Below are 15,082 nucleotides of genomic sequence, written 5' to 3'. Positions count from 1 at the left end.
CCCATTTGGGACTCATCAGATGGATGTACCTGCAGCCCAGAATTAGTGTTCACTAAGTGGTTAACATGATGGCGTTTGAAGCGAGTGTTAAGAGGTTCGTAGTCCCGAGGTGAACATCAACTGAAGTGCAGGTGCATCCACATGCGCGCCCTGAATTTCACTGCTAGCCACCATTATTTCTGTGTATAAAGTAGTTTAATACCTAAAACAATAAATTCTCATTTTGTTTTCGCTTGTTTCTGAAATCGACTCCGATTCCATCAAAATTGGATACGAAAACATGCCAATGAAATCAAACAACATAGAGAATACAATCTGTTTAGCTTTAATCCCATGAAATACTTCGTTACTTTTACGATCAATAAAATATGTCAGGAGGTTACCATGCTCATATGGATAATTAATATTCTTTGATGTAATTACAATCAGCAGAAAAGTTATTTCTCTATTAAAGTGCACTTATTGTTGATTTAAATATATAGGTCAAAAAGATTCTCTTCTTGTTTTAACGATTCCCTTTTCTTAGGGAGTCATAAACAAATAACTGCCTTTCATTTAGAAGAATCAAACATAATAAGTAAAGGTCAAGACAAGAATGAAATAACTAATCAAATCTTTCTGATTTTCCGGTGTATTTCGTTTTCCTAAATTGATGAAACAGGAAATTTCAAACTTAAGTGAAATAAATCACGTCTCACCAGATATACTGTAGTTTAGTCCGAAAAATATTAAATTTTGACAGGTTTTTGTTTTACAGAGAATTACCTAATTTGCAGATAATTGTCGTCATCTTTGGATATCAGCTAGACTGTCAATCAAAGCCATAGAGTACTCGGGATCTATTTCGTCCTAGTATGAAACACATTTCTTTCCATGATTGAAGTTGAAATTATAAACCACTGGATTCCTCTACTCAGTCCGTTTCCTCGTAATGAGTGACACTGTTTAAGAATGCTATACTAGAATGAAATAGAGATTCATTGCATCTTGACTTTCAATCGTACCTTAACTGATGTTATACTGTAATGAAAACCATATGGGAATGAATGATTTCATTAACAAATTCTATTTCTAAGAGTAAATCTTAAAGGATACAAATCATCTGTGATCGTTTTTTCTAAAGAAAGAATTAACTATAAACATTTAAGGATTTGAAGATAATTAAGCAATTTCAAAATATTGGCAAATGAGGATATTTTCATTAGTGTATCTACTATGATGACAAAACCTCTTAATATTGTACATTATTTCTGGTTACTGAATAATTTTCTGTCATACTTTAGTCGGCAATGGACAACAATGTCGTTTTGATTTTAGTTTCGAATTAAGTTTTCTACCCATTTAACCTCATTTTTTGGAGCTGTATCATGTGCTTTATGCTTGATTCTAATAGTTCTAGAATATATTTCAAAAAGGGAAAATATTTTTCAGATTATTCAACGATTAGTAAACCAAAAAATGGATAGTCAACTATCAAGACGCAGAATTTGATTTAACTTCGGGTGCCTAGAGGTTAATTTGAATATACTCTCTTTTACGAACTATTGTTATGTGGTCATGGGTCGAAAATTTGTTTTACAGAAGTTCTAATCACTACCTTCGCGTAATAAGTGTTTTTCCATGGCTATAAAACTATGAAAGGAAGTATACTGTCCTAGACAGATGAAGAGGATAAGGAAGGTCATCCAAGAAGAGTTGCAATAAGCAGTGGTGAACATGGGCTAAAAAATTCTCTATCAATAAATGACATAAGAAATATCTCCAATTAGATGATATCTTGGAGTTGAGTCAGTTAACATTAGTCTATTGATTTGTGGATTATACATTCAACTGGAGGAGGACCGTAAAATTGTCCCAACTAAGCACCAAACTCACCATGTCCTAATTCATCAGGGGTGTCTCTTGTTATCAGTAAGGAATAAAATCCTAGAAGTTACTTATAATTCCGTTAATTAGGAGAGTAGAAATAATGACAAATTTGATATGCTCAATAAATACATTCAACTGAATATTTAGCAATATTGTACAACTTATTGATTCATAAGATGGTCAATCTATGAATATTCTATTAAAAAGAACTGAAGACTAAAACAAAGTAAAACAGTCTCGTTAAAATCCAGTACAATGGTATTTGGGACATTGCACCCCAAGGTCACCCAATTTTAGAATTTAACCGATAGATTTTTATTTACTAATTAATGGACAGAGTCATTCTAAGTGATACGGCAATTTGTTTTTTCTTTTCAAATAAAAGAAAACACAATCCAAAATTATGCATTAAGTTTTATGCCAAGAAATATAAATGTAAAGAGCTAAAAGAAATTGTAAGTGCTTTTTAAAAATTATTATTATTTCATAGTTAGTAATGAAAGCAGGAAATATGGTCACTAACGCAACGTATATTATTCTATGAGAACAAGTGAAAAAGTGTCAAGTTCATCTCTTAAAACCCATTTTACTTTGGCGCGTCATTGGTGACAGGAAATTGCTAATGAGTAAATTCTTTTCTGACAGTTTCTTACCTAGTTAAACAAAAAATGTTTGTTGTACTGAATTTTTTTAAAAATATGTAGAAATAAGGAAGAATAAAAGTTATGAAATGCTAAAAGATGATTTAATATTTCTGTGGATAAAGACTGTTTTATCATCTTTGAAAAAGAGGTTCACTGGTCAAACCTACATAACTTTTATGGTGCATTGGTGCTTCCAGGTTTCTAATGGTAGTTTAACATCGATCGATTCATGATCTCAATCAAAAAATTTTATGGATTAGTTTAGGCGCAAAGTTTTGTTCTTAATTTCATCTATACTACTTACGAGTAGCTTATGATGTATTGTGAAATTCTGGAGTGAAATGTTTCACTCTTTTAGATTGGTACCAGTTCCTGGCTTACTGATTGCAAAGTAATAACAAAATGATTTTTAAATAAGGCAATTAATATTTGAAACTAAACAGACGATTTAAGTTGATTAGCAGTTATTGGGATAATCTGTTTAAAGTTTTGGTACGTATTTGCCAACTATTCAAAATTCAAACTTCATAGGCTATCGACTGTATAGTAGACTATTTCGCTTGTCTTAAATGTCGTTTCTAATAGTCAAAATCTACATTGATGATGATTTTGACTAAGCTTATTTAATTTGTATAGGCTATCGTACTATAAAAACCCTAGGATACTATCTCTACAGATAGTACTGAATTGATATATTAATTGAACGGTCCTAGTTAAGTACAGTAATCATAACTCTTAGTCGGGATTTCTAATTTTCTACAATATAATTAAACATTATCCTATAGTCCTCTGCACTGTTCACTTGGGTTTGTTTGTTTGATGTGATACATCTGTATGTCAGTGGGAAGTTTTAATCTTATCAAAAAGTAATACATTCCTAACAAGTTTCTGTTTTGGTCTTTTCTGGAAAATGCATCATTTATCAAAAATTTAAACTGAACCACCCAAAAAACGAATTTTTTGAAGCCTTCACTTGTAATTAAACAAAGCTTCATGAAACTCGTATCTTGAATGGCTTGCAATCTGGGATACAGAAGAACTCCTGCAGATACCCTTATTTTTCTCCGTGTATCATTATTGATTTAAACCAGAATAAAACTTTCGGTTTCTGTTGTCTTTTCAATAGCTAGGAGCTGAGTCAAGAGTCGTTCAGGGCAAGATACACGAACAACAAAAACAACAACAACTACTACTGTTACTATCATGTTTGTTGTCACCGTCGCCATTGATTGCATAAATTGTTTCTATGTTCGAATTTTCTTTCTCCTATTTATTTTGGTGAAGTTTTTGGATTTTTTTTCACAAGTTTCTTCAGTCGCAAGTTTGTTGTTTGTTCATATACCTTTACCTACTCTGCATGCGTATGTGGAAATGAATGAACATATTACGAGTCAAGTCGCTTTCCCGTTCTTTACAATTGGGTGAGATAGGTTAATAGATAGAAAAAAGAAAAGATTATTGAAAATGTTAATAATGCTACTAATCATTAAAATAATGGTGATTAAGAATTATTGTAAGGAATTATGAAGAAGATAATGGGCGTGTTATATTTATAGTGGCAATATTGTTTCCTTCTCTTTCTCCTTCTTCTCCCTCATATTTCTCCTCTTCTTCTCCTTCTACAATAATTAACATTATACGACAAATTTAGATTTATGAATATTTTACTGAATAGTAATCAGAAATTCGTCTCACATCGTGTTTGTATGTATACTATGCCATGTATGTATGCAATTATGTTTGTATGTGTTTGTACTAGCTATTTTCAGAGGATTTAAAAAGTATTTTAATAAAATACTCTAAAGTGATCATCTATTGGAAATATAATTTGAAAAAAAGATATCGTTGTCATAGAATTCACAAATGTGTTGGAACACAACTAGAGAGAAATTGGAAATTCGTGAGTAATGGATTAATTCTTCATTCTTGTTTTGAACTCTTCTATAGCATGCATTCACCACCCTGTTAGGGATCGAAGTTGGAATCTTTAAACTTCGTGGTGTTAGCGTTTCCACTAATTTACTGAGTTGAAATCCAGAGGTGCACATTTTTAGCTCAAGTTAGTTCATATTATTACGCTACTGTCATCAAGTGCATCAGTCCTTGGATGGTTAAACTTTATCTGTAACAGATTCTTACTAGAACTTCAGGAATTTTCTCTTAAATTCAATGACTATTGATTATATGATTATTTATAGAATCGGAGACTGTGGGAATTTTATTTGATTTAAGGTTGACCGAATGATTTAAATGTCGAAATTTTTGTTGTCGTTCTGTACAACATCAACGCCGTTGGATATAACTCAGTCTTTTGAAGGTTAAGAGACTGAAGTCATTGGGGAGGGGACCGTGGATGGCCATTAACGAAGAGTCACACACTAGGACGAAAGAGGTGTCCGGTACTTTCTAGTTTTCAGTAGTTATTCAGTCACAGTCAGTTTATGATACAAACTACGGAAAAAGTAACTGTTCAATACGGTCATCCAGACCATATAGGAATCCGAATATTAAAAAAAATTAACTGGATAAACCGTAAAACATAAAATCAACCCATTATATTTAGGTAATCGATGTTAACAGAATCCAGAACGCGCGTTTTGTTCTATTCAGGACTGATCATCTGAATATGTTACCGCTGGGAAATGCTTAAAATATATCTTAACTTGTAGCTTTATGTTGATAAAGACTTTATGTCAACTTAGATCAATAAAATTCCAGTTCTAAATATTAACAATATGGAAGAATGCAAATCTTTAAGAATAATTTAAAAAAAGATTTGTTGGGTAATGAAACAGTTTAACTTTTTAACTACAATAGGATTGTCACTTACTAATCATAAAACATATATACAAAGGAAAATATAATCAGGATAAAAAGAATTCCCGATGAATTTATATGTACATATCCGTCTATACATAATTATCATCAGATAATGTGATTTAATGAACTAAAGATGATCAACACGTAAATCATTCAAAAATAGTTAATAAATAATATTGTGTATTCAATGATTAAATCTTTACATAATTTCAATAGTTGAAATTTCTAGAAATCTCCACAAAACCCCTTCTTTACATAATTGTTAATGTGTTTTGGAAATGGTAAAAAAAAGCTTAAATCTATTCCATGGAAGATGTCAGCTGGATTTCCTGTTTTAAATCTGAATCCAGAAATAATAACAATCGGCATTTATGAATTTGTTAACCAAAAGATGAATATTGAGAAAATTAATATATACAATAGGATCAGTATAGACACTAACACCAGCAATAATATTGACGATAACAACAAATCTGTCATTTGTATACATCTTTGTGAATCTTTGAATACATAATGTTCATGACAAAGTTTAAACCGAATGATACAATGTAGGTGAATTTTCTATCTTTACCAAATGTCTTTTATTACCAATGGGACTATCAGTGAATTAATGTCACATGAAATTATACACTCAATTGCTGTCATATTGATTCAGTTCTACTTAACGACAATCGATTTAAAAAAGTTAAATTCTGGTTAGTTCTCTTATGGGTAAAGCAAAATAGATCTCAGATGATGCCATAAAGAAGGAGTCAGGATTCATCCATAACATGTTGACCGAAGTAGGGTACCCAGAAAGTTTTCTAAAAAATATATGTATTCATGGAATAAGAAGTCAGAGAGGTGGACTGCTCGGAAGAAACCCTATTTATAACAATAATGTAGCTATTGGTAGGCTAATGAGAACGGTTAAAAGAAATTCCAATGCATTTAATTTTACTTTGTCATTTTATGGTCAAACAGTGGTGTCTGTTCAAAAAAGATAAACTACTTGATTTAAACTCTTCTATGTGAATCTACCAGTTCAGCTGCTCCTGTTGAGAAATGTATATCGAGTGTACCATTAAGTAACTTAGCAAACGAATGAATGAAAAACAGTTTGGGGTTGTGAGGATTGTTGAATTCCATCGAAATCATGAACCGATCAATGTTAGATCACCATCAAAAAAATAGAAGCACTAGAGGACGGTTTCGTCCCGGTATGGGATTCCTCAGAAGTGCCCACTAGTGGTTCCACGCGCAGGAACCGAACTCAGGGTCTCTGGTTTGTAATTTTTAGTGACTGTCAATGTAATGTTTATTTTGAAAACTTCTGAATTGCTTTCTATGCTGAGACTTCTTTATCCAAGCTGTCACTGTTCTAATAACTACCAGTACAACTTTTACCTTAATATGAATTTGTACTTTTTACTGATTATGTTTAATTATGTAATTGTTCTTCATTGTTATCATCGACTCATAAGATACTTTGGTGGATTTAATAATTTATAAGATATATTTGATACACATATGTGATATATATATTAAAAGTATTCAGTTTCTCTACTAAGAACCAAAGCATTGTAAAGGCTGACTTGACAAACGTTTTACAGTAATGTTAAATTTTTTATGATTCAGAAGTTATGCAAATATAGAAATGTCCGCTTATTTATTGACCATTTTTTATTTTAAAAATAAAGAATAATCTCTAAGTGGTTAATATTTGACAAGTAATAAAATTGTTCTATTTATAACTTGTAGGTCCGTCAGAAAAGTATATATATAGAATGGTTTATTTATATCCACTTATTAACAAGATACTATATATATATATATATATATATATATATATATATATCAGCCCAATATTCTAGAGATTAAGTGATCGCTATGAGACCTAAAGGTCCTGAGTTCGATCCTTGGTAGAGTTAGGGGTGCACAGTAATGGATTCTCACACTAGGACTAAACAACTATCCTATGCTTCCTATTTTCCAATGATTGTCTAACGTAGATCTTTTCGTGATTTCACTAAAATTCAACCATCTCCACAAACTTCACATTCTGATATGTTCTTCTAGTTGGAAGAATTGATATGAAAATAGAATGCTATGATATCGCTTAAATGCAGTGGTATAGAGAATCCTACTGACTAATGAAAACTAGTGAAAAAGGGTAGTAGTCTCTATCATCTGTCCGGTTATAGATGAGCATTGATGAATAGCTTCGAACTGAGGCTACAACCAATAGTTTGCAGCTCCGTTTTACTTGTCAGGTGATTTTTCAATTCTGATAACAGATGCCATAAGGAACATAATATCATTTTTTGATAAGTTAAGATCGTGTGGTTCATATTTATCAATCTCTAGTTATCTTTTGCGGTAATAGTAGTGTCATTTCTAATCAACATCATCCGCAAAGTCTTGCCCCAACCATGATTGAAATTGATTTCACAAACTACAGTTTACAATGAAAATAGAAAAAATGTACTTTATTTTTTCTCGATTTAACGTAATTTAGAAAAGTCGCCCTCTACAATATTAAAGAATGAAAACTCAACAACGAACATTCATTTATCAAATGTCAATAATACTAATCCCAATTTCATTTAGCTTCGATATGTGAACGGTATGGATCACATGATTGGGATTAGTGAAAAAGAGCAGACAATGGTAACCAGAACCAGTGGGATTAAAATTGAAACGGTCGAAAAAATCACCATTTTGTTTTTCACGACAAAGAAATAAATAGATTTCAGTCAGATATTTTCTAAATCATACACTTATGATTTATAGATTTATGTTTGGCTTGTCCTCAGTCAGAGATATCAAATAGGTGCTTTAGTTCAAGTTGTCCTACTAATAGATGATTGAGACATGCGGGTAGATTAACCAATTGTCAAAAATATGGAGTGAATTTTTATAAAGACTATTGATTTTAAGTACATTAAAGTGAAACATGGTATGCTTGTTTATTTGATGCATGTGTGTGTGTGTGTGCATGGGCTTAACTACGTGTCTATATCCAACTAAAGACTCATCAATTCCCAACCGTAAGCAAATTAGAAGTTTTAAATATCGTGAAGAAAGTAGTGGCAATTTAAGCGAAAGTGAACATTAGAACAAAGTGAAAACAGTTCAAATGTCAATATGTATTAGAAGAATTAGAAAAAAGGTACATGAAACAATTCAACAAGAAATATTTTATTATTATTCAATGATAGTGATTTAGATGTAATATACGTTCGCATTTTATGTACGCAGATTGATAATAAACAGATGAACTAGTGGACAGTTATTGTATGAAAATAATAAATTTGATCTTCATTTCTACTGAGTTTCAAAGGAAACTTGGGATGTTTTTTAGAATTATTCTGATTGATTAAGAAAATTTTATATACACATAGTTTATATACACATAAGTAACTTGAAAATACAGTGAGAAAAATGATTTGGACAAAAAATACAAATTTATCTTTATGTTGTTTGAATCTCTTATCAGCTGATTATAGCCTGTAGTATTTCCAAAACCCAAATCACAAAAGAATTTGCAAATGCTTGCATATGTGAATTTTACTGAACTCTAATGAGAAAAATTATCAGTATAATGTATTTCAAGGATCCAATTAAAATTAAATGACTGAACACAATATTGTAAGCAAAGATGGATGGTGACTATTAATGGAAACCAGGATGCGCGTCTCGACCTATTTGGAACTTGAAAGCTGAGCGTGCCTACATCTTCGAGTTGATGTTCACCCCAGGGCTCAAACTGAGTCCTGACAGATACCTGTTTGTACGACTAGGTGAAGTTTAAATTCACTTGGTATTGTTTACTTGAACCTTCCCATTGATGTTTAGGACTGCAATTGATCCGTCTCTTATAGAAGGAAATGTGTGTTCTGGATTCCACTGTTAGCCACCATCCATCTTTGCTTATAATGCTTGTGACTTAAGGCAATATCGAGGTTATCGGCACAGGATGCACATATGTCAATAAGCGATTGATCATTTGCAGTCCTAAACATCAATGGGAAGATTCAAACAAGCAACAAAAGATGAATGAATACAATTAGATTAATAATGGATAATTCTGAATTCTAGAGGTTAAGCGTTCGCATGCGAGACTGATAGGTCCTGGATTCGGATCCTGCGAGGCGGGGTCGTGGATGCGCACTGCTGAAGAGTCCCATACTGGGACGAAACGGCTGCCCATTGCTTCCAGGTTTTCCATGATGGTCTAGCTTCAATTGACTCATGAATTGAATTATAAAAATTACTAAAATCTCCAAAAAACCTCCTTTTGATAGTTCTGAATTCATTGTGATTTATTTGAAGACTATAATACTTTACATTTTTGTTATAAGTTATACAATATTTTTATGATATTTCTTTATCAAATAACAGTGAATAGAAATGTGACCAAAAACAATTGGTTAACGTTAACCACACGGACAATTTTGAACGACTGTTAAAATTGCCTGAAGTAATATTTCATCGCTTTTCTAATCAATCATAATAATGGTTGTATGAAACAAGAATTTATAACAATAAAAGAAAGAAACCAACAAGTATTTATTGTTTTTTCTCATATGGTTACTGTATATTTCGCGGTTGGTTATTGATTCTTTCTCGATAAAGAAACTCATCTACATAATCCTAATGCATTTTTCTTTATAGGAATTTATACAGTTATAAATAGATTTTTAAATGAACCGCATATTCATTTCAACAACTTTTTGTACATCGTCAAGGAACAGTCGAGTTTGTTTTAAATTTTGAAAGAGAATTTCTACGGAGTACTCAAACGATTGTGCAGCAGACTGTCCTATCTTATATTGATAGATCGTTCACAACTTTAAGTCATTGTCTCGGATTGTCGTTGGTTGAACTGTATTATTCAACCTAACTAATTAATTTATATTCCAATAATTCTTTAGGTAAGGAATCATCTAAGGTTTTTAAAAAGGCAAACAAAAAGCATTAATCTCGTAGAAAATTTCCTTAATCTTCAAATATTGATTGTGTGAAAAGAAATTAAAAATTGCTGATCATGCTGAAAGTCTACTTGCGTTGATTTTATTTTTGGTTAGATAAAAATGGAAAGATGTATTTGATGTTTGAGACTGAACACTGAGTTGATTGAAGTTGGAAATATTTTAATTTTGTATAAAAAAAGGAGATTAGTAAGATATCGAAGCTTCTACCAATATTCAGAATAGAAGAATTGCTAACTGTTTAATGGTTTATAATTTTCAGTGTTTCATTAAACCGTCTTTTATCATGAACTGGCTACAGTTTGAAAATCTTTGAAAATGACAAAGAACGGAATGAGTTTTTAGTCCCAAAAATGATATAATACTAATTCATTGTGATAGTTAAGGGTTCTGGACCACACCTTGTGTGAGTTTTTGGGATAATGACTTTCTATTACTGATTAACCAAAAAGCATCATAGGACAGTTGTTCACTGCTGTGTGAATAATATTATTTCTGAATAAGATCAGTTTGACCCGTATTGGATGACGATAGCATTTCATACCACATGAAGTTTTCTAGAAAAACGTAGTTATCATTATTAAACTGCCATGTTTATGGAAGCATTAAATGATTGTTTTGAATGTAAATTTCTCTCTAAAATGTTTTAGGGGAAAAATAAATTTTAATAATTTACACAACACTTAGGACTCAAATTACTGGTTATGAGTAATGTTTTATACGTGAAAGTTATTTAGATGCACCTGTTACGTAACAGATAGAGATTTTTCCCCTGAATGAACTTATTATGTAGACATAAATTGCTAATGTAAAGTAGTATATATCTGATAGCAGATTTTATCTAGAAATGAAATCAGCTGGACTCAGATCGAATAGAACCAACGTAATTTAGACCCATTGATGAGTATGATACCTTTGAAACTACTGATTGGGAGCACAATTTCATTAATAGCCTTACTCTTTACCTTTAACAGATATTTTTTCGTTGTCTGGCTTTTAACGCTTTATCCAACTAACGTTATTTCATGAAGAAAAATTATTTTTTTAAATTGACAAAAATCTTCGTATAGCTGAATATGCCACTTCACTATTAAACAGACTTACCTCTTTCTGTTACATTAATCCAGTGTTCATCTATCTAGATTTTCTGAACATTCAACGAACATCAGTTACTGTTTTACTTCGAAATCATTATTTATCAGGCGACAAATAATTATGTTGTCTCAAATTATTAATACTTAAGGAGCGGTCACTAGATAATTTTTCTGTTTACTTTTGTTGTTAAACTGCAGGTGACTTCAGTAACAACAATATCAGTCAGTTTCTTGTGTAATTATCACAGACCTATATTGGATCACTTGGGCCTGTCATTAAACCCCATACAAAAAGCATAGTATTTTATTTAAATATTCAGTTCATAACTCAAATAAATGCTTCTAAGATGTGCATTAAATTACATAAATGATTGCAAATACTACCCGAACAGGTAGTGCTTTTTTAAAAATTTGTCCAACTTAAGTTTATTTTTCATAGACTTATCTCTCTGTGGAAACTGAGAAAGAACTAGACACTGGGTGATGTTTGATCTGATTAATTCGTTAACTGACATTGAATATATAGATAAATAAATTGCAAATCACTATCATGTCCGCCGCCAAACTTGAAGGTATAAGATTCAGTCCTGTAGGGGATCGTCAATGCACGATTTTCGGAGTTCAAAACGAAGATGAATAAATTTCAAGTGCTTTTATTTTTTCAATAGTTCTCTAGTTCATTCCATGGGGTTTATTTTCAAATTCCATGAAAATCTTCATCATAGTTTCATATATTTAAAATATTTAAAATGGACAATTTAAATAAAAGAACACTTATTCGTTTAGTATTATTATCAGTTAAGATTTGAATTTATTCGACCGCTAACATTCAGGGTTGGATTTTGATCAGTTTTTGTTGACATATGTAGCCTTTTTTCAAAAGTTCAAAATTTGATCCTGAATATCGGGAACGGGATAATTCGAACCCTTACTTGTAATGGTACAAAAATTATACTCGTTGAACAAGTTAGTGGCTAACCGAACTCAGTAAATCAGTGGATAAATCGTTGGAGTTCGAAGAGATATGAACTAGGTTCGAGTCCCAGTATGGAAGTTAACACCGGAATCCAGGCAAGTCTGAGTAATGAATCCTGAATAGGTCAGAACATGCATCCTGAATTCCGCTACCAGTCACAATCTATCTATTGTATAAATAAAAAAAAACTATTAAATGTTTATAAAATCTATGTTTGAACATGTGGATTAATACAAAGTAAGGACAAATTTATGTGACCTTTTAGTAATTAGAAAAAAACATTAAAATAAATTTATAAGGTATAAACGTTTTTTAGATTTTGAAAAATATTTTAACCGAAAAAATCTAATGGAGTCATAGTGATGCTTACTTCATCAAATGATATAAATATCAGTAGAAATCAAAGTGAAATAACCTTCATTGTAAAACATTGGGGTTAATATTTAAAAAAAAATTATAACATTCAATATCAACTTAGTGGACTAATGGTTAAATACTTGCTACGAGGCCCATACTTCCCGGGTTAAATCTTTAATAGGTTGGCGGGTGAACATCGTCGAACACTCTTATGCTAAGACTAAACAACTGTCCAGTGCTATCAGTTTTCTATGGTATTCTAGCTCAGGTCAATCTATGATGGCTGACACCTTGAAATCAAACTACTTTCCATAAAATTCATTCAGTTAGTTCTAATGTCCTTTGAAATTCCTTATGAATTTCTTTATCTAACAGAATGAGTTTTTACCAAGTAGTTTCGTAAATGTTTTAGTGTATTTTATAGACACCTTTCATTAAGAGCTAATCACGGCCTAAGGTGAAAAGTAAAACAGAGATTATTAGACAATTTTTCACCTCGATTTTTGGTTTCTTAACAATGTATACCCACACCACTTACACGATATCAAACCTAAGGGCTTCAAATATCGATAACCAGTGACATCTTAGTTACGAATTTCAACTAGTTTTTGAAATAGTGCAATAGTCAGTCAATGTCATTGGTTAGTTACAATCTCACTCAGACTAGTTGATTTAACAGACCACATATTTTCACTACAACTATGAAGTAGTAGTGAGGATACGATTATTTCTTAATTCAGTGTTTGGGTAGAGATTTACACACTAGTAACAAGTAGAGGCGGTTTTATACATTGGTTTATGATTACTAATTGGTTACTCACTATAAATATGGGTTTTAAAGCTAGTTTGAAGCAAATTAAGAGGTTATTATTTCTGAGAAAATATCGGCCCCAGATAATTGGTGTTATAATAGAATGTGAACAAATAGTGTAGTAGAATTGTTAAACAATAAGATTTTATACTGAACCAACAGTAAATTAAAGGTCTTTGAATAGCTGACAGACAAATTCATCAGTTCTAATTGGTTACCCAAAGTCAATCACTTGATGAAACATTGTACACATATAATCTCAGTAAAAACGTCAATATATACTTCTATATATTTTTATTTTGTTGGCATATGATTGATTTAAAGTAGGTTATACAAGATTAGTAAAGCATGTTCAGAAAAATATTTAACTCTCCAAATTACTTAGAATTCTGTCTAAAAACAAAAGAAATTGCCATCTTATTTTGGTGATGTTTTTATTGTTCAGTAGTGAGTGACATTCACAAAAAGAAACAAAAGATGAAGATATTTGGTTTAGCCAGTGAATAATTTTCTTCAGGTTGTTAGATTACATCCATTGATGTAAGAATTTTCAACTTGAATGTTGTTAAAATGTAGGTGACAAAACACAATGAATTCATAGTATTCCCGTGAACTTGGTTAACTTCATAAGAAAAACTAATTACATAAAGGTACCTTATACACACTGAGTTTGATGTGAGTGGATACATTTCAATTAATTCATTTTAATGAAGCGCGTAGCTGTGAGGAAATAATATTAGCTGAAATCGAGCAAAGTGTACTAAGATGTCAAATTACTGTATTTAGGTTTAGAAGAACATAACAGCAGTTAGCATACAATCATCATTTAGCATGAATAACTCGGTCCTGCATGAAGTCTAGCATGAGGTTCCATTCTCATGGAAAACATCATTAAATTTTTCAAGATTGTTAACATAATGGTAGAAAACTTTGTACGAGACTTTCTAGTGAATGTTTACTTCTACTTAATGTTTTATTTATGACCAGTGGTTACTAGAAAGTGTTTTCCATTTATGAACCAGGGTAGTGAAAAACTCAGTTTTAGTGTACTGTATACATACAATGAGTCATAATTATATTGACTAGGTTCATATTGGTTATGGATTTATTTGGTAACTTTCAACCATCTAAGTTCGCTTCACATATCATACTGTGAAAACCTGTTGAATACTCGGGATATACTAGATTTTCACTTAACAATTATTCCGCCTTAAAAACTATAATTATACTTCTAAGTAGTATAACTTGACAAAAGTCAACTCTGTGAATATACGTATGCATATTAATGACTTTGTTGTTTTGACCTTACTGGTGAAAACAGTCAATTCATACAGCTGATCCAACCAAAAATCGATGTTCACTTGATTAGTTTTGAAAAGAAAACACTGAGTTCAATCACATGAAATTAACCTATGTTACACTTATTATTTGGGTGTTTTCTAATAATCAATAAACGTGCTAATGATCATAAGTTTTTTTAATTTTCGTAAGGAAGGCATTGGTTTTGATTTGGACATATATATATATATATATATATA

The sequence above is a fragment of the Schistosoma haematobium genome, chromosome ZW (genome assembly GCF_000699445.3).
Source record: "Schistosoma haematobium chromosome ZW, whole genome shotgun sequence".
Lineage (NCBI taxonomy): Eukaryota > Metazoa > Platyhelminthes > Trematoda > Strigeidida > Schistosomatidae > Schistosoma > Schistosoma haematobium.
This window is presented reverse-complemented; position numbering follows the sequence as displayed.